We start from the raw sequence: 21922 nt of genomic DNA, 5'->3' as shown, positions 1-21922 counted from the left end.
GCATTTGTATGGTTTCTTAGTTATCTGGAGCCACAACGAAGCCCCTCTTTGTTGATATAAAGATGCTCCTATGAATTAGCTCGGTTAAATTACGCTTAATTTTGAGAATAACCTGCTCCACAGAGCCACCTTAGATATTTATCAGCATTCTTTAATATTTTCCAGGCTCCGAGCATAAGCAAGAAGCAAGTCTTATTATATTTCATGGAGGGAAAATATTCCTCCAATTTGCTCATTTACTACAGAAGCAGTTGCCCTAGGATTTTTATTTTTAAGGGTTTATGGAACCCTATGGCATCGCTGCACATGTGAGTACAGTCATACCTCGAGTTACAGGCGCTTCAGGTTTCGCGTTTTCAGGTTGCGCACTGCACCACACCCAGAAGTACTGGAACGGGTTACTTCCAGGTTTCTGCGCATGCGCAGAAACGCTAACTCATGCTTTGCACATGCGCAGAAGCACCAAATCATGACCCACCCACGCGTGTGCAGACGCAGCGCTGTGGGTTGCGAACGTGCCTCCCGCACGGATCACGTTCACAGCCCAAGCATCCACTGTAGTATGTAGATTGCTCCAAACTCCATCTGCAAGCTTCTGTCTTTGGTGTTGCTCCTTCATGAGAAAGTAGGCCTTCAGATGTCATGAAACCAAGCTCTCTTGTGGGAGGAACTATTTCTCAGTGGCTCTGCATTCAGGAAATCTCACGTTTAGTCCCTGGCATCTACACAAAATGGATTGGGTAGCCTCTGTGCCAGTCCATAGTAGTCGATACCAGCCTGACCCAGTGCAGTTCCTGTCTTATAGCAACTGTACCTTGGTTTCATTTATACAAGCACAGAAACCATGGTTAAACTTTGTGGTAGAGTTAGTTGGCTCCCGAGAATCAGTGGTGTTGTATCCCAAGGTGCAAATGGCAGCATTTATTCTAGATACTCATATTCTGTGCCTTTAGCTTCCATTTTTAAATAGAGGTTAAGCCAAAACTTGAATCTACCGGTAAGTGAGAATAAACTAAAGGGCTGTTTGTCTCACGATGTGAATACCGGCCATTTTGCCCCTGAGTCAAGAGGTTTTTAATATCTTTCTCAGATTTTTTTTTAGACATGGTATTTGACTCGTGACCAGTGGCCTTTGATGCCCGCTTCCATAGTTTCAGCTTTGGATAACTTTTTGTTTGTCCTAAATCCTTACCAATTTGACCTCTTTGGGTTGGCTGAATTTTGGCCTTGCACAAGGCGCCACTGGAATTTGAAATTGCCCTGCTGCCATGCGCTAAGGTGTCAGTGTAAGAGGGTAAAAGTAACTGCCTGTGGTGGTACTTCTGCATCAAACCCAAACAAGTCAGGATTCCCTGATAAGGAAATATCAATTCTGCACCAACGCAAGTCAACATTTGTGACCTGCACATAAAATCTAGTCCTTAGGAAAGTTGAGGAGCTATGTAGGGCATTGAAGTGCCCCAGCTTTCATAGGCTGCTGGGAGTCTTATTCAACCACCTCTATGACACTAGACTATCAATCTTCACGCTTTTCATGTGAACTAAAGTCCCTCTTTTTTTTAAGGACAAAAATAAAAGGCTCCAGAACTCAGCTTCCTAAGTATATCTTAGCTACTTTCAGTTGGTGATCCTTTTTGTGTATTTGCACGACATCATGACATTTGCACGCAGCCTTCATTCTAAGTTTTATAACAGTTCGAGAGGAAAATCTGCAGATACGTGGGAGCTCGCTACATATACCGGTTACTCACATGTGCAGAGATTCAAAGGGGATAGTAGATTCCCTTTCCTACTTTGGGTTTTCTCATGTCCTGCTTTAGCGCTTTATACATGAATAACTTCTTTGAACTCCATAATGTGAACAAGCCCTGCATCCCAGTATAGTCTCAAACCTTCGTTCTTTTTCTAGTGTATGCTGTAGAGACAAAAGAATGTACGCTGGTGTAGTCCAGGACGAAACATGCTCTTGTTCACCATAAATATTGCTTATTAAAGTAGCTGCGTCAGTTTCTTGCTGAGGTTAAGGGGCATAGTAATACAGTACTTAAGTGGGTTTTGTTCTCTTGCCTTATTCTCCTTTCCACACGTGATTCCCATTACCATTTAATGGGACTTGTGCATGTACACCGGAGAAGGAAGTTATATGGACCACTTTTTGTTTTTTTAAGCCTGTAAATATATTTGCAGTACATTTTAAGAGTCGTTTTATTTCTCTGTATTACACGGCAATGCGGTGTGCCACAAAGTCAATGTTTTATTTCAACGGTTATTAAAGAAGAAGAAGAAGAAGAAGAAGAAGGTTAAGTAATATTATTGCAGTGTTTTGTGGCCTGTTTCAAGGCTTTTTTGTAGTAGTGCAGTGAATGTAAAATACAGTAAACTTTGCAATGAGTGGTTCGGTCGGCTTTAGGCGACGTGGCCCAGTACCACTTGAAACTTAGGTGCCTTAGATGAATCTACAGATGATGAGTGGATTCCAAGGGGTCATGAAGGGAGCCTTTTCGCACTCAACCACACTGCTGCTTCAGCAGACCCTCCCACCGATTTGCCCCAAAAAGATGCTCCCACAAATCTGGGAACCTGCTGGAGCTAGAAGCAACCACAGAAACCCTAGTGATTTGAGTAGGATTCCTTGGGCCACATAGACAGCATCCTGGGATCCCAACCTGGGCATTCAGTATGTACAGATGCCTAAGGCAACAGCTGAATTCAGAAGCTTAGGTAATGCTTGGAATTAAAGAAAAGCTTTGTGTGCAGTTTTCAGAATCCAGACAGCCCTCCTCGGCAAACTTTTCCAGAATTTAAATCCTAAATGAAAATATTCTCAAGGGTATCCTTCCCACACCCCCATGTTACAGGAGAACTGGAAAGCATTTTGCTATAGAAATAAGTAGCAGTCATTATTTTTATTTTTAAAAATGGGTGGTCCTTTAAAATATCCACAACTGGAGGGCTTATTGGTGTACCCTACCTCATAGGGCCACCGTTAACTACTGATTTTATTTATTTTTTCACAAGCTGCATTGCTTTCACATGGCTATCCAAAAAGCCCTGCCACACTTGAAATACATTTGCTTCAAAGCCTGGATCCTAAACATAGTCCAGTTGCCCCTGGCGCGTTAAATTTGAATTTGAACGGTACTACCACAATTCAGGCAGGGTGGTGCTGTGGGTTAAACCACAGAGCCTAGGACTTGCTGATCAGAAGGTTGGCAGTTCGAATCCCTGCGATGGGTGAGCTCCCATTGCTCAGTCCCTGCTCCTGTCAACCTAGCAGTTCGAAAGTACGTCAAAGTACAAGTAGATAAATAGGTACCGCTCCAGCAGGAAGGTAAACGGCGTTTCCATGCGATGCTCTGGTTTGCCGGAAGCATTTTAGTCATGCTGGCCACGTGGCCCAGAAGCTGTACACTGGTTCCCTCGGCCAATAAAGCGAGGTGAGCGCCACAACCCCAGAGTTGGTCACGACTGGACCTAATGGTCAGGGGTCCCTTTACCTTTACCACAATTCAGGCAGGGTGGCAAATAATTGAACAAAAAGGTAGCCTAGCCCTCATTAAAAAAACCTAGCGTTTTGGATGGCCAGCTGGGCTAGAATTCCCCCCCCCCAACACCTAGTGTTTGGGGAGGTTTTGCGTTTCGCTGTGTTCTTTTTGAATCGGGGAGCATTCCAGCCGTACAAATCGTTACGGTACGATGTGAAGTAGGGCAGTCAAGACACAGGTTTTTCCACTACAACAGAAACTTAAGAATGTAAGACAAGTCCCACTAGCTCACACCAAAGCCCCATCTAGTCCACCATCCTTTTTTCACAGTGGCCAACCAGATGGGGAAACCATAAGTAGGACCTTAGTCCTCTTTCATGGGCTACAGCTATGGAGAAACTCAACACAAGTTGGGGCAACCTTCGAGTGCAACTTTCTGAATCAATCTTTATTTAACCCACGTTAGTCAAGCAGACTTTTTCTCTGCCATCTCCCATTCCGCTATCTTCTGTGAAATCTCTCGTAAAACCAGTTGCCAGTGGCAAAAGCTGCAGGTTACCATGCTCAAACAAAGCACCACTATCTCCTTAATTTTTCATCTCCCACGTGGGAGACCCAATCTTTGAAACCTTTATTCAAACAGGACTGCTTGTGCCAACCTACCCGAGTACTTGAACAGAAGGGAAGCTCTTACTGTATTTTACATATACGCGTATAGCATCTGTAAGAAAGGCAGATCCCCAACAAATAACCGAGTGAATGTTCTTTGAAATGCCCATAGGAACTCCGGACAGGTGCAAAGGTGCTGGCTTGCAACACCAGGTAGCAGGGATCATCGAGGCCATTTAAGCGTCAATGAACCACCACTCAGTGGTCTGACTTCACAAACCATTTCATTTATACACTACTGAGGCAAGTTTATGACTTGAAATGTGAACTTTTCTTAGGTTAAGAACAAACTATAGAAAAAGATATTATTATGTATGTTTGCCTTGTTTTCAAATGTGCTATTTACTTTAGGCGTTGTTGTTTTTTGCTGTATTTCCTGTCCTTTTGTGAATGTCGGTGTTGCTGCTGTTCCATGAAAAGTACTTTCCTAGGAGGTAGTAAATAAAACATTCCTTAAAAACAGATGGTTATCCATATGAGAATTGTCTTTTAACAACGGGGTCTCTCCGGCTGTTTCCTCGGCGTTTCAGACAGTGGAACCATAAGGGTGGGACTCTTCTCAGAAGAATGATCGGAAGCGGTGGCAGAGCTTAGGTAAATATCACCTAAAGAGGTGGGGTACAGAGGGAGCCCACCGTGGCAGCAGCACAGGGGCACACTTGCATGCCCAAGTCCAACATTGCCACACACTCTTCTCTCGCTGCCAGAGCTGCCGAACCACCTGCAAGATAGCGGGAGCTTTCTCTAGCGCCACAGCCGTTCTCCGACTCGTGGGTCAACCTTGACCCTGCGAAGGGGGAGCCACAACTGGGTGCATCAGATGGGACATGCAGAGAGCGATCTTCACCCTCCGTGCTCTCCAGCCCCCGCTGCCGGCAGGGCATGAGGGGGATCTCAGGGTGTGCGTGCCTGGTTCACACCCAGATTGTGTGCCCAGGGTCACACGCCCCTAAGCTACACCACTGGTCAGGAGGTCCTCCAATTGCAGAGCGGTCTCCTTCTCACATTTTCAAGTCAGTGAAGGCCTACACATTACCACCCAAAGAGGGCAGGGAACTCAGAGTCTAAAACTGCTTAACGGCACTGCTGTTTTCAGATGAGGCCAGGAATAGACACTGTTTTGAGGCATGTAAAAACAGATGCCTGCTTCCTCCACTCGCTCCAGAAGGCCAAGCCAAGTTTCCCTGTCACGTGGTATTATAGGCTGGCTGGTGATATTGATAGAGTGTGTGTGTGCCATATTGGACCATCCACCCATTATTCCACTTTATTACTGATAGTTGTGTGATGCTTTTCCCCAGGACCCAAGCACACCCAGCCCCAATGAGGATATCTAGTTCTTTATTGGAAAAACACTCAATTGCATCAGCTCCAGAGGTGCTACTTTCGGCGCTGTGGTCTAAACCACTGAGCCTCTTGGGCTTGCCGATCAGAAGGTCGGCGGTTTGAATCCCCGCAACGGAGTGAGCTCCCATTGCTCTGTCCCAGCTCCTGCCGAACTAACAGTTCGAAAGCACACCAGTGCAAGTAGATAAATAGGTACCGCTGCGGCGGGAAGGTAAACGGCATTTCTGTGTGCTCTGGTTTCCGTTACAGTGTCCCGTTGCACAATAAGCGGTTTAGTCATGCTGGCCACATGAACCAGAAGGCTGTCTGTGGACAAATGCCAGCTCCCTTGGCCTGAAAGCAAGATGAGCACCACAACTGTATAGTTAAATTTGACTGGACTCAACCATCTAGGGGTCCTTTACTTTTACCTTTTTACTCTTGCTAAGAAGCTAGTTAGGTGTCTACCTCTTCAGACTTGTGCAAAGACCCGGACTCGCTGGCACAACAGCATGACCATGCCCCTTTCGGCTCACTTGAACCCCCTTGTCCAACACAAGGCCCCATAAGCCACCAGAAACTACTGTGCTGCAACTCCCGCAGCTCCTGTTACTTTAAGTCCCTCCTTGTCCTCTGGCACAGGGGACAGAGGAGATTCTGATGGGACGCAAGGAACCTGGTCTATACATTTGCAACATCCAACATGGTGTTCTCAGCTGTCATCGGACTCCAAATCCCATCCTACTTTGCCATTGGGCATGCTGGCTAGGACTGGTGGGAGCATCGGTTAAAAGGATTACACACGAATGTGGGAAAATCAATGACCAGCATCTAAGCCACACTGAACAGTTAATTTATTTTGAAAAGATTGGTGGGAGTTTTAACCCAACGTGCTCTCGACCCAGCTTCTCTGTTTACATCTCTGAGGATCCTTTTTTTGTGCTCAATGCCATTGCCTTTGTGGTTGGGATTTGCAAAAGGAACGGGAGGTTTTCTAAAGAGGATTTTATTTAACAGGAGACGCTGCTTTTAACTCTCTCTCCTTTCGGTCAAATCCACCTCCCAAGGAACACAAACTTCCTTGTTACGCTGTTTTGTCCTTGTAGCTAGTACACAGAGGAGAAGGAGGAAACAGTCGGTAGTTGGCACTTAGTCCATCTCAAACTCGTTTTCCAACATTTCGCAAGTAGCTCGGATCATGTGGTCTGTGGGGAAAGAAACTGAGACTTATAATCACTTTTTCCCACAAAGGAAGGTGTGTTTAGAAAAACAACAACCATATATGTGGCTTTTAAACTACTACGCATTTGGTGGTTTGATCCCAAACAAAGAAGTTTAAGATCATTTTGGGTTTTGTTTTGTTTTTTAAACCTGCTTAGTGGGAACCAATTATTTTAAATTCCACATTTAATTTTCTAGCCCTGCCTCTGAGGCAAAATTCCTTTTTTGATACATACCAAGTTATTTGTTTTTTCCAGGTTGATGTGTCATGGGCAGTTTTCTGTAGATGGAATGGAGCCATTACATGCATGGACCACATATGACAACACCCCTGATCTCTATAAATCAGCTGAGACGGCTCAGTTGGTAAAGCAGGAGACTCTTAATCTGAGGGTTGTGGGTTTGAATCCCACATCGGGCAAGAGATTCTTGCATTACAGGGGGTTGAACTAGATGGCTCTTGTGGCCCCTTCTTACTAGACAATTCTATGATTCTATGTCTTTAGGGCAGGAATACATGGATAGTGTGTGCGGCTCCATGTTTGTGCATGCAATGGTGGCAGAGAGGAAGGAATATGCAGGGCTGGCTTTCTCCTTCCTCTGCCCTCTCCCCATCCCTGAATCTCAGGAAAGGTGAAGGCCAATCCAGCATAATTCACCCACTCACTATATTTTGCTGCCTGAGGCAAAAGTTGGTGCCCACCCTCCTTCTGTAGGCTGACCGGATCAAGAGTTGGATCTTATTTCAACGCTGGAGATGGGGCAGTGGGCTCATCTACACAGCTGCAAATAAAATGTCTTAAATGCATTGTAAAGTGCAATATACAGGTGTGACACTAGATGGCACTGGTGAGCTATGCAAAATTCCATGCATTTTTCAAAACTTTTTTTTAAAAAAAGTATTTTTGAAGTGTTTTTTAATATGTGTGTAGATTCCACCAGTGTCCGCACCATACCTTTCAAGCACGAGGCTTTCCCTCCCTAAAGAGTCCTGGGAACTGTAGTTCACACCTCACAGAGCTAGAATTCCCAGCATCCTTAGAGTTCCGTTCCCATGATTCTTTGGGGGGAAAGCCACATTCTTGAAAGGCGTGGTGTGTACTGTGGCTTACTGTGGGTTACTGGAGTGAACTGTGGGTTACACCAGCAGTTATCACACCTTATTTTGGAGAGAAGGAAGATAACCGAGAGTACAAAAGCGGGAGGAAGGGGGACGTACGCCTCTGGGTAATTATAAAGACATAAATCATGGTTATTTATCTATCCACTCTTGCGTATCCAGCCTTTCTTCCATTATAATGGTGCATGGTGAAAAAGAAGACTTGCTTGTGGAGTCAGAGTCTCACATGTCTCCTCCGAGGCTTAGTTACCCTGGATTCATTTCCTCCTTGGGAGTTGCATAATTGCCCAATTCTCTGGAATTGCAAAGCTTAGCAAATACCACCGCAGTGTTTTGTTTTTTTGGTAAAGCACAGACACCAAATTACCGGAATCCAGCTACCTTTTGTCTTGCTGGAGCGCTTGCCCTACCCCCCCACCCCCTTCCCCAATCCCTTTGCTTTACAGGGTGTTGTTAAAAAGGCTGTGTGACAGCTAATCAAAGCCGCCCTGTTTGTCACGATAACCTGTTGTTTGCTTTACGTTTGGTCCAGGGCTGGGCCCAGGCATGGTAGAGCTTTGGACAGAGATTGCTCTGAAACGGTATGTTTTGGCCATTCATTTGATGGGTGGGACACAAAACATAAGGCCAGAATTTCCCGGGTGTCACCGGGATTTCAAAGGTGGAATGTGGCATGTTGTCCTGGATCTTTGGTAAGTCTATTGAAAAATTGTGGTTTTTTTGGCGTTTTTGTTATAAAACAAAACTCAACTATTTGGGAGTCTTAATACCATCATGAGCACAAATCATTATGAATGCACAATAACAAGGGTATCTGGACAGTTTTGTGGTTAATTAACGTGTAGTCCAAACACTTTTAATTCCAACCTGGATTGAGTGATGCATGTAGCAAATTGGTTGTCCAAGCAGCAGATCAGAAATCCTAATTCCATTCCTTCCCACTGCTATAGATTCAGGCTGCCATACATCCTGATTGTCCATGACATGTCCTGGAATTCTCCCCCCAAAATGACATCCTGGATTATTTTTTGAACATCAGACAAATGTCCTGGAAAACCGGCCATGGGGGTTAAATCTTGCCGAAAATGCCTATAACAGCTACAAAACTCAAAAATTTTCGGAAGAAAGCTCAACAACTTTGAGGTTTGTCTTTAAAAAACTCAACAACCTTTGGGGTGTCCTGGTTTTTACTTTTTGAAATATGGCACCCCTACAAAACAAAACTCTCCTGAAAGACCACAGGAGGGGTTGGGGAGCAATTTCTTTCTGAAATCTTAAGGAGGCAGCTGCCGATTTACCTTTATGAATCTTCCAAGGTAGACAAAGGTTTCCCATTTCTTCTCTGCTTATCTAACTTAACAAAAATGCTGTGCTGCTCACAGGCCTCTCAGTTGCACTTCCTGGAACGTTTTGGGAGCAACACCATCATCTCACATGGCACTGAGTCGCTCTCCAGACATTCAAAGCAATGTGCCCACACAGAGTGGCACAGCTTCCTGCCAGCCAAACTTCCTGGTGGGACCCAGTAAGATCAGTAACAGTCCCCTCCCAAAACTTTCAGAGATCAGGATTTAAATCCCAATGAGCTTGGCAGGTATTTGAACCCTGGTCTGTCAGCTTTATTAACCATGAACTCATACCCTCCAACATTTTTCAGATGAAGATAGGGACGTCCCATTCCATAATGATAATTTTACTATTTATACCCCACACATCTTATTGGGTTGCCCCAGCCACTCTGGGCAGCTTCCAAGATATATAAAAACACAGAAAAACATTGAACATTAAAAAAAAACACCCTTCCCTATACAGGATTGCCTTCAGACAGCTTGGGGGTCGGATAACTCTATACCCTCCAAAATTTCTCCAATGACAAGAGAGACATCCTAAGGAAAAGTGGGACATTCCAGCATCAAATCAGAAACTGGAATGGCTTCTCTAATTTCGGGATGTCCCTGGAAAATAGGGACAATTGGAGGGTCTGTAAACTCTGAAATTTGAGATTCCCCTCCAAACTGGTGCCAAAGTTTTGTGCTCATTTTGTATTGATTTGTAGCACAAACTCCACATTTTGTAGTGCTGCCCCTCAAAACTGAGCAATTGATTTATCAAACTGGGGTTTGTAGTTGACACCTAAGAATCTCATCCTGGTTTGATGTGTCAATTACTCAGGTTCGGGGAAGGTACAAGATTCAGGGTTCACAGCACAAAACAAGTACAAAACTTTAGCACCGGTTTGGAAGTGATCCCAAATTTTGGGGTTCATAGTTAATAAAGGGAAGCTTTTAATGTTTGATGCATTACAGTATTTTAATGTTTTTTTGGAAGCCGCCCAGAGTGGCTGGTGAAGCCCAGCCAGATGGGCGAGGTATAAATAAAGCTCGATGTCTTAACGTTTCTCTGAAAGGGGTTTGGGGTGGGTGGGAGGGGGGATATTGCTATTGCTTACTAGGATTTCATAAAGCTCACTGGGTGATCTTTGGTGAAACAGTGTCTTTCAGCCTATCCTACATTACAGGGCAATCTCACTTTAAACTTGATGGAATGAAGGAAAAAGCTAGGAAATCCCCTTCCTCTGAGTGTGTCATTCTTATGGCAACTTTGTTCCAGGGTGTGCTTTTTGCTGCATTATTATTCAGCAGAAATTAAAAATTCCATCTCAGCTACATTATCTCCTGAATTTCCAACTAATCTTGGGAGGGAAAATTCTAAATAAACTAACAACTTTTTCTCTCCTTTTTTTTTTGCGCCAAAGAATGTCAAGCAAGGGTGGTATCAAAGTTACTGAAAGGTGGGGGTGGCAAGGTACAGGATAACCCATCACTTCATTTATATAGCACTTTTCACACGAGGTGGAATTGTCATTGTCATCCGCTTTACAGAAGAGAAAGAATAAAAGTGTTAAGATTTAAACCCATCGAACCTCCCCACAAACAAATCAGAATGAATGCCAATTAAACAGCAAATGTCGTTTAATCTTCCTGCAAGCAAATCAGGAGGATGAATGTTCAAAAAGGAGGTCATCCTGATGTGCCCTGAGTGTAATGTCTAAGATAGTATCTAGGTGTGAATAACTGGGGCAGAAAGAACAAAATAAAAAAATTCCTTCCAGTAGCACCTTAAAGATACATATTCTGAAGAAGTGTGCATGCACACGAAAGCTCATACCAAGAACTAACTTAGTTGGTCTTTAAGGTGCTACTGGAAGGAATTTTTTTATTTTGTTTTGACTATGGCAGACCAACACGGCTACCTATCTGTAACTGGGGCAGAAAGAGAGAGAGAGCCCAGCCTGAGGTCTTAAATGCCCCTAGAACCAGGATTTAATATTTTTCTCTACAATGGATGAAATGGTTCAAAGGGTTGAGATACTTTGTGGGAAAAACTGTAGAATGCCCTAACACGTCCCTCCCAAATAGACTTATAATTCCACAGGCCTGTTCCTCAATATTTGATCAAGTGTTCCCAAATTGATTCCTGATGCTCACTAATGTCAGCCTCAGTTATTCTTGTGCCCAGAAAAACAAGTCTCTTCTTCATACACAAGTCACCGACAGTCAAGGCAGAGGAATGCAAGAGACACAGAGTGAATGAATGAAATTAAAAGCACATTAAAAGGTGTTTGTATTAATGAAACCAGAAAGAAATAATATGGTGTGGAGGAAACTGGAAAAACCCACAAGGGGACGATTTAGTAAATAAAAGTAACAAAGGGCAGCTTTGTAGAGCCAGTAATTTCATTCTCGATACCCAAGGAGCGTAACACGCAACTAGCATGGAAGCCAAGTCAGCTTAACAGAAAACCAGGGAGCAGTTTAATCACATCAAAGGTCGTGATTAAAGGTAAAGGACCCCTGGATGGTTAAGCCCAGTCAAAGGCGACTCTGGGTTGCGGCGCTCATCTCGCTTTCAGGCCAAGGGAGCCGGCGTTTGTCCGCAGAAAGCTTTCCAGGTCATGTGGCCAACATGAATAAACCACTTCTGGCGCAACGGGACACTGTGATGGAAACCAGAGCACGCAAAAATGCTGTTAACCTTCCCGCCACAGCGGTACCTATTTATCTACTTGCACTGGCGTGATTTCGAACTGCTAGGTTTGCAGGAACTGGGACAGAGCAATGGGAGCCCACTGCTTCGTGGGGATTTGAACCGCTGACCTTCTGATCGGCAAGCCCAAGACGCTCAGTGGTTTAGACCAGTGTTTCCCAACCTTGGGCCTCCAGCTGTTTTTGGACTACAACTCCCATCATCCCTAGCTAGCAAGACCAGTGCTCAGGGATGATGGGAATTGTAGTTCAAAAACAGCTGGAGGCCCAAGGTTGGGAAATACTGGTTTAGACCACAGCGCCACCCACGTCCCTAGCAAAGGTCGTGCCACATACAGACTGACGTAGCAATCAGACCTCTGGGAATTGTAGTTCAGAGAGGGAGACTGGGGACCTCCAACAGACATTTTCAGCAATCTCACCAAATGACAACTTCCAGTGTAGCTCCGTTGTTTAGAGCGTGGTGCTGATAGCACCAAGGTTGCAAGTTTTAGCCCCATATGGGACAGTTGCATATCCCTACACTGCTACATATCCCTGCATTGCAGGGGGGTGGACTTGATGATCCTCAGGGTCCCTTCCAACGCTATGATTCTATGAAATTTCCCACCTCGCCAAGCCCATTTTCCAGGTAGGACTATCCAAATATACAAAGGCCAAATCTAAACAAAGCTAAGGGAGAACACCAGGAAATTTTTTTTTGCGGGGGGGGATTGATATCGCTAAAGTGATACAAGACAGGTACAGATTTGTAGAATAGATATCCCTTCATTCAGACAGACACAAATCCACTGAAGTCAGGATTGGCTACCCCAGGAATTGGATAGATTACCACAAATTAACCTGCTGAGGGTAATCCTAACCCTGACTACTGAGAAGTCAATTCTATTGAATTGATGCTGCTCACTTTCAGGTAAATGGGGTGACTATGGCAGACTGAAAAACCTATCTGGATTCAGAAACTCTAGTACAGTGGTACCTTGGTTGTCAAACTTAATCCGTTCCGGGAGTCCGTTCAACTTCTGGAACGGTTCGAAAACCAAGTCGCAGCTTCCGATTGGCTGCAGGAGCTTCCTGCAGCCAATTAGAAGCCATGGAAGCCGCATCAGACATTTGGCTTCCAAAAAACGTTCGCAAACCGGAACACTCACTTCCGGGTTTGTGGCATTTGGGAGCCAAAATGTCTGAGAGCCAAGGCATTCAACAACCAAGGTCTGACTGTATTTAACATCTTGGCTCCACCAGATTCCCAGTCCTGCCACTTTCCAATCGACACATTGGGGCTCGACATCAGCAGCAGGCAGACTGCTGCATTCCTCCTTTTCTAAAAGTGTTGATTATCAACCAAATGTTTGGAGAGCTAGTCCTTTTACCACACTGGTACAATTCAGACTGCTCATATTTACCTATATTGGTAAGGATTTAGTAGCTCATTGCTTCCTTGTGCCACCGTCTAAGACTCTGGAAGAGGTCTGGGTGGGGCTCAGGCCAGTTTGTCAATGTGTCCCTGAATTTGCTTTTTGAAAGGAACATCTAGTTCAGCCACCCCGGGGCACCAGGCTACCTTCCCAGATGCGAGGCATCAGAGACCTAAGACTGATTACAAAGTACAACCTTAATAGAGGAAACACAGATAAATTGCCCAAAGAGTCCAGAGTCTAAAGATTCCACGGCTTGACTGCATGCGAGACCACAAATCTCTGGGTGCAACTTGGTGTAAAAGGAATGAGAAACAGCTTCCCTTTCTGTAAGAATGAGACGGAAGGTTTAAGGCCAATTCATATACTACAATCAATTGCAGAATCAATGGGCACACTGTAATACACACTTTTCTAAAGGTAAGCCCCACTGATCACCTATAAGTATGCCCTACACAGACTTAGGGCAGTGCATTTGGGCAATTTATTAACATATCTGGTTAAAGGTAAAAAGGTAAAGGTAAAGGACCCCTGGATGGTTAAGTCCGGTCAAAGGCGACTATGGTGTTGCGGCGCTCATCTCGCTTTCAGGCCAAGGGAGCCGGCGTTTGTCGACAGATAACTTTCCGGGTCATGTGGTCAGCATGACTAAACCACTTCTGGCACAACAGAACGCCGTAAGGGAAGACAGAGCACACGGAAACACCATTTACCTTCCTGCTGCAGTGGTAGCTATTTATCTACTTGCACTGGCGGGCTTTCGAACTGCTAGATTGGCAGGAGCTGGGGCAGAGCAATAGGAGCTCACCCCGTCATGGGGATTCGAACCGCTGACCTTCCGATTGGCAAGCCCAAGGGGCTCAGTGGTTTAGACCACAGTGCCACCTTCGTCCCATTGATCACCTAAAAGTATGTCCTACATACTTAGGGCAATGCATTAACATATCTGGTTAAAACATTTGGTTAGATAGGTAGTGTGTTTCTTGTTTCAGTGTTTACTGCCTCACTGAGCAAAGGTCATGGCTGGAAAAGGGTTATTAAATGATTACGGTACATTATTTCATCCAGTCTACAGTAGATTCTGTGCCCCTACAGTATTGTCCCAGGTCAGATGAAAAGCGAGCCCCAGAACTGCTAACCGAAGGGAGCGATCTTATTTATCACATTTGCATCCGTTCCATCCTCCAAACTTAGGGTGATACTGGATTAACTTCGCAAGAACCTCTGGGTCCAAAAGAGATGCTGACCCACCCACAGCCATACAATAAGCTTCATGGCTGAGCTTGGATTTAAGGGAAATCTAGAAAGTCCAGCTCTCCATCACTCTTGCTTTCCTTTCATTCATTCATTCGTCTTCCCCGGTTTAGAGTTCTCATGATCAGCTGGAGAAGCAAAAGGTCTGGACGAATGGGCAACGATACCTCTGGCACAAAACTTTTGAGAGCGGAAACAGTCAGGAAAGTGGGATTGTGTATAACCACCCTGATAGCATCATGAGCACAAATCATCACGATTGCATGATAATTTGGATATCTGGACAGTTTTGTGGGTAATTAACATGTGGTCCAAACGCTTTTTATTCCAACCTGGATTGAGCAATGGATGTAGCAAAGTGGTTGTCCAAGCAGCAAATCAAAATCCTAATTCCATTCCTTCCAACTGCTACAGACTCGGGCTGTCATATGTCCTGATTGTCCAGGACATGACCTGGAATTCTCCCCCCAAAATAGCGTCCTGGATTACAGTGGTACCTCGGATTACATACACTTCAGGTTACAGACTCCGCTAACCCAGAAATAGTGGTTCAGGTTAAGAACTTTGCTTCAGGATGAGAACAGAAATCGGGCTCCGGCGGCGCGGCGGCAGCAGTGGGAGGCCCCATTAGCTAAAGTGGTGCTTCAGGTTAAGAACAGTTTCAGGTTAAGTTCGGACCTCCGGAATGAATTAAGTACTTAACCTGAGGTACCACTGTATTTCTCGGAAATCAGGCAAATGTCCCGGAAAACTGGCAACGGGGGTTAAATCGTGCTGAAAATGCCTAAAACAGCTCCAGAATTAAAAATTCTTGTAGCTTTTGCTCAACAACTTCTGGGGTGCCCTGGTTTTTACCTGGCACCCCTACAAAACAAAACTCTCCTAAAAGACCACAGGAGGGCGTGAGGAGCAATTTCTTTCTGAAATCTTAAGGAGGCAGCTGCTGATTTATTTTTATGAATCTTCCAAGGTAGACAAAGGTTTCTCATTTCTTCCCTGCTTTTCTAACTTAACAAAAATGCTGTGCTGCTCACAGGCCTCTCAGTTGCACTTCCTGGAACGTTTTGGGAGCAACGCCATCATCTCACGTGGCACTGAGTCGCTCTCAAGACATTCAAAGCAATGTGCCCACACAGAGTGGCACAGCTTCCTGCCAGCCAAACTTCCTGGTGGGACCCAGTAAGATCAGTAACAGCCCCTTCCCAAAACTTTCAGAGATCAGACTCTCCTGGCACTAAGGAACCCTTGTTAATTCTATTTGGGGAAACACGCACATTTGAGCAGGATTTCTGCAATCAAAATTTCAGGGATGGCTTCATGCTATAAAGCAGGGTTGTTTAATGCGTGGCCCAAGGGCCACATGCGGCCCTCGAGGCCTTTTTTGGGCAGCCCTTCACAACACTGCACACACCCCATAGCCCTTGTGTTGCCTTCCCAAAGTCTATGATCTGGGTGAGGAAACTTTAAAAGCAGCTTTTGATATAGCATTGTGGGGATCCAAGGGGGGGAATGCTGGATCCCAGCCAGTATTAAGAGAACGAATCTTGCTTGTAGTTCTGAAAATATGAAACCTAGATTCTTTGTTGCACAACACAGAATCTGTTGAGCTTTCATGAGGCAGAGTGAAACGAAACTTCAAACTGTCCTACAGATCGCCGATAAGATTTTCACCTACGGTAATTTCTTTCACACACACACACACAAAAACCAACCACCTACAACTTTGAACCTTGGAGCTTTGTACTCGAACTGGAATCTCTTATTTTAATAGCATGCAATTAAGTAATTTGCACACTATAGATAAAATTGCTCTTAAGGAGATGTAGCTTCGGGAGAAAAAGTTGACGTATGAAAAGCTGGAAACGCTCCCAGAGCAAGCTGGTGATAAAAGTCTGACAAGGCTGTTTTTGTTAATCTCTCATGGCCACGACCCAGCACTTAAACCCATCAAACTTAATGGGCTGGCTTGTGCTTGTGCTTAACCGTGTGATGGACTGTGGCTTTTGTATGTGAGAAAGATTTCTAGTTTCTAAATCTCACAATGGATTAGCATTCATTTTAGATGATAGATGATAGATAGATGATAGATAGATAGATAGATAGATGATAGATAGATAGATAGATAGATGGATAGATAGAAAAATAGATACCTATACACCTCCCATAACCCACCAGAGAAGGAAATCAGAACATTTCTAGCAGGACTGACCATGCCTACCCTAACTGATGAGGAACAGGAATTCATGGACAGCCCTATCACCCCAGAGGAAATAGATGCGGTCCTCAAAAACCTGAAACCACACAAAGCCCCAGATGGCTTCACAGCAGAATTCTATAGGAAATTCAAAGAACCCTTGATGCCCTACATGACCCGCCTATTCAACGACATCATAAAAGGGGCCCCCATCCCCAAAACCTGGACCCACTCCAAAATAGTCTCCATCCCAAAACCACTAAAAGACAGCCTCAAAGTAGAATCATACCGCCCAATCTCATTAATAAACCAAGACTACAAGATATTCACATCAATCTTGGCCAACCGCCTAAAAATCTTCCTACACAAATTAATAGCCCCAGACCAGACTGGTTTTGTCCCTGGCCGCAATATAACAGACCCCATCAGGAAACTACTGAACCTGATCGAACACAGCAAGGCAACCAAACTCCCATTGACAATTATGTCCCTAGACATCCTCAAAGCCTTTGATTGCTTGGAGTGGAAATATATATTAGCAGTACTAACTAACATGAAATTTGGCCCCAACTTCCTACAAATCCTCAAACAAATATACTCCCAAGCCTCAGCAAAATGCAGGACTAACAATATGGATTCTAATACTATAGCTATCCAAAGAGGCACGAAACAAGGATGCCCACTGTCTCCCTTCTTATTTATCCTGGCTCTGGAACCCTTAGCAATCCGCATCCGAGCAGCCACAGACATCAAGGGAGTGGAAATAAAAGGCAGAACCTATAAATTAGGGCTCTTTGCAGATGACCTAATGGTCACAACACCAGACCCCATAAGCACAGCAACCTCCCTAATCAGAGAACTCAACACATTTGCAATGGTGTCGGGCCTACAGGTAAATTTTACAAAATCAGAAGCTATGTGCTTCAACACCCCTCCTCACACCCAAAAAGAACTCACGAAGGTCACCAAAATAAAACTTTGCCACACCAAGTTCAGATACCTAGGGGTACAAATAACCAGAAACCTCAATAAACTGTACCTCCACAACTACAAGCCCCTGTGGCGACAAATTAACAAAGACCTAAAGAGATGGAATAACACGAATTTCACTCTCTCAGACAAAATAGCCATGATCAAAATGATCACACTCCCAAAACTAACCTACCTATTCCAAACCCTCCCAATCTGGATCCCCTCAACCCAACTTCACAGTTGGCAGAGAAAACTACACTCTTTCATCTTCTCACATAAAAAACCAAGAATAAGCCCCAAATACCTGCACCTCCCCACCTCAGAAGGAGGATGGGGAATCCCCAACATAGAAGCATATTACAATGCCAACCAAATACGCCATATAATCCCATATATACTAGAAGATGAGACAAAACAATGGGTACACCTAGAGAGGGACACAATTGAAAACACCTGCACCACAACATACCCACTCCTCCCAAACAAACTAAAGAAAATTCCCACAACACTTAACAGGTACACACAGACCATGCTCAAAGCATGGAAAACACAAATAGGCAAACTATCCCCAACCCCATCCCCACTAATCCCCCTGGCATACCACCCATTATTCTACCATGCAGCACAAAACCTCCAGACAAAAATCTGGCGAACCAAAGGCTTATATCGCCTAATAGACTTTTATAAAAATAACAAACCCTTGTCAACACAAGAAATACAAGACAAACTAGAAGACACCCAAATGACCTGGTTAACACAACACCAACTACATGCCTTCTTAAACAACCCAACAGTAAAATCAGCAGCAACTAGGCCCCTGACAACCTTCGAAAACCTCCTCCTAACAACAAAGGGAAACGGTAAAGGGACGGTATCCGCAATATACAAAATACTACTCCAAAATCCCGCAAATCCCCTAGACACAATCAAAAAACAATGGGAGAATGACATAGGCTATGAGATTAACCCCACTCAATGGACCGAATGTGGTCTAAACCCCTCTTTAAATCCATATCAACAAAAAGAAAAGAACTCACACTGAAACTCACCTACAGGTGGTACCTAACACCAAGGAAACTAGCGCTAATACACCCAGGAACCTCACCAAAATGCTGGAGAGGGTGCACCTCCTCAGGCACATACCTCCACATGTGGTGGGAGTGTCCCAAAATTCAACTATTCTGGACAACAGCCATACAAGAAATATGTAAAATAACTAAGCAAGTAATAGACATCACCCCAGAATTGGCCCTACTAAACATCTTCCAAGACAACAATGCCCATTTACACCACAAAGAACTCATAACCCACCTGCTCTCAGCAGCCAGAAACATCATAACCAGACACTGGAGAGACCTGTCAGGAGTAAGCATGGACCAATGGTACCAAATAGTATGGGAAACAGCCCTACTAGAAAAATTAACTAATAAACTGAAACTGACACGGGGACAAACAGAAGAAGACGCCTTCACCCCGGTATGGCTCCCCTTTATCACATACACAGCCCAACAGGACAATGACAATAATCCACCAACAGCATACAAATCAATATGGCTAACCTGATCCAAAACACCCACCCACCTCACTCACACACGAAAACAAAGATCACCACAGCCAATCACAAGCAAACAATCACACCCTAAGCCAACCCCAACCTCTCTCACCACCAAAGGAACACAAGTGAACAACACAAGCAACGCTGACACCAAACTCTACATACATTAAACATAATAGAAACACCGCCACCCGACCCCACCCCCATCCATCCTCCCCCTCCCCACCCTCCCTTTCTTTTTTCTTTCTGTTTTCTTCTCCCCCTAATGCCTGAGCAAATGAAACGGATTTGTAAAAACGTTACATGGAAGAAGAAGAAGAAAAAAAAAATACGAGGCACTACACTTCTGTAAAACAAGAAAATCCTTAATAAAAAATATTTTAAAAAAAGAAAAAAAGAAAAATAGATATGAGATTCTATTCCATCAACGGTGTCTCTGAAAAAGTTTACACATCACTTGGGAAGACAGGCCAACTAATGCCAGTGTACTGAAAGAAACAAAGATCACCAGTGTCAAAGCGATGATTCTTCAACATCCACTTCGTTGGACTAGTCATGTTGTTCGGATGCCTGATTATCGTCTTCCAAAGCAACTACTCTATTCTGAACTTAAAAATGGACAGTGTTATGCTGGTGGTCAACAAAAGAGTTTTAAAGACTCTCTCAAGGCAAATCTTAAAAATGTAGTATAAACACCGCCAACTCAGAAACACTGGCCTACGATCACTCCAATTGGAGAACAGCCTTTACCAAAGGTGTCATGGGCTATGAAGATACTCAAACTCAAGACAAAAGGGAGAAACGTGCTAAGAGGAAGGTACATTTGGCAAACCCTCACCGTGATCAACTCCTGCCCAGAAACCAATGTCCCCACTGTGGAAGGATGTGTGGATCCAGAATTGGCCTCCACAATCACTTATAGACACACTGTTAAAACTGTGTTCAAGGAAGACAATCTTACTTCGCTATGAGTGATCGCCAAAGAAGATATGAAATTGCCTGAAGTTATACTGAGACTAGGCAGTGGGTCACCTAGTTCTGTACAATGGTACCTCGGGTTACACACGCTTCAGGTTACATACGCTTCAGGTTACAGACTCCGCTAACCCAGAAATAGTACCTTGGGTTAAGAACTTTGCTTCAGGATGAGAACAGAAATTGTGCGGCGGCGGCGGCACAGCGGCAGCGGGAGGCCCCATTAGCTAAAGTGATGCTTCAGGTTAAGAACAGTTTCAGGTTAAGAACAGACCTCCAGAATGAATTAAGTCGTAACCAGAGGTACCACTGTAGTGCCTACTCTGACTGGCAACAGCTCACAGGCTCTTAGGCAGCTGTCTTCACCTGTTCTCCCCCTTAAAATGCATTTTACATAATATAGTAATTTGGGAACTTGAGAACCAGTTTTGTGGTTCAACCCTAACCATTAAGAGTGTCAGACTCGGACCAGAGAGTCCAGGTTTCAAATTCTCACCCAGATGCAAAGCTCATTGGGATATTCTCAGCCTAATCTCCCTCACAGGGATGTTGTGAAGATAAAATGAAAGAGAGGGAACTATGTACATCACCACGAGTCCTTGCATTAATGTGGTAGTTGATGTAGTAAATAGACTCTTTAACCGATCAGACTAACCCCCAGACTAATCTCGGGGGGGGGGGGAATCTTATGTATTGTTTTACCCAATGTATTGTTATGTATTCCATTCTTATGGAAATCAGCCCTGAGTGCTCACTGGAAGGACAGATTGTGAAGCTGAGGCTCCAATACTTTGGCCGCCTCATGAAAAGAGAAGACTCGCTGGAAAAGACCCTGATGTTGGGAAAGATGGAGGGCACAAGGAGAAGGGGACGACAGAGGACGAGATGATTGGACAGTGTTCTTGAAGCTACCAGCATGAGTTTGACCAAACTGCGGGAGGCAGTGGAAGACAGGAGTGCCTGGCATGCTCTGGTCCATGGGTCACAAAGAGTCGGACACGACTAAACGACTAAACAATTGTTATGTATTGTTACACCTTATGTATTGTTTTACCTTTCCCCTTTTACTGTTCCAATCTGAGCATAAAAGTACCTTCGCTCTGCTTACTTATTGCACAATAGCTTTATTAACCAGATTTTGAGATTCCCCCACCCTGCTGCATTAAAACAGGAACATGTTCGGAAATTATAACCATCTCACTTTCGTTTAAGCTTTTGATTTTACCACAAGACTGCATACGCACCACAGAATTAGAGCACTTTCAAAGCATGTCACACACACACACTCAACCCCCACCAAATTACTGTGGGAACGATAGCTTGTTACGGGTGCCGGGAACTGTAGCTTGGTGTGTGGCAAACTACAGTTCCCAGGATTCGGAGCAGGGTGTATGCTTGAAATGGACTGCAAATGTGTGCATGCAGCCCAAGACACACACACACACACACACAGTTTAAGATTAACAGAGGAAAGCAGGGCAAATAAAATGACAAGCATGCTTCATTCCCTAAGCAGAGTTCCTCATTCAACTAAACTTGTTTTTTGAGAGTGTCCCAGGGTGAAGGAGATCTAGTCTATGAGGGAGTTTCTAGGAAGACTGATTTCTGCAAAAGAAAGAGATCAAGTGCAAGGGCACTCTGTTGTACGTTGCACAAGGCTCTGTTTGTTTTGGCAGCCTCCCCGGTG

General features: G+C 44.4%; 1 long non-coding RNA gene across 1 annotated transcript; it reads right to left on the bottom strand.

Moving 5' to 3' along the window:
• Positions 1-6317: 6317 nt before the first annotated feature.
• Positions 6318-20507, bottom strand: LOC309349716. The gene is made up of 2 exons (XR_014160127.1): positions 20313-20507; positions 6318-8583 (listed from the first exon to the last, which is right to left on the bottom strand). It is a non-coding gene; the product is annotated as an uncharacterized lncRNA (long non-coding RNA).
• Positions 20508-21922: the final 1415 nt, after the last annotated feature.

Source organism: Podarcis erhardii (genome assembly GCF_964252035.2).
Source record: "Podarcis erhardii genome assembly, chromosome: 9".
Taxonomy (NCBI): domain Eukaryota; kingdom Metazoa; phylum Chordata; class Lepidosauria; order Squamata; family Lacertidae; genus Podarcis; species Podarcis erhardii.
This window is presented reverse-complemented; position numbering and strand designations above follow the sequence as displayed.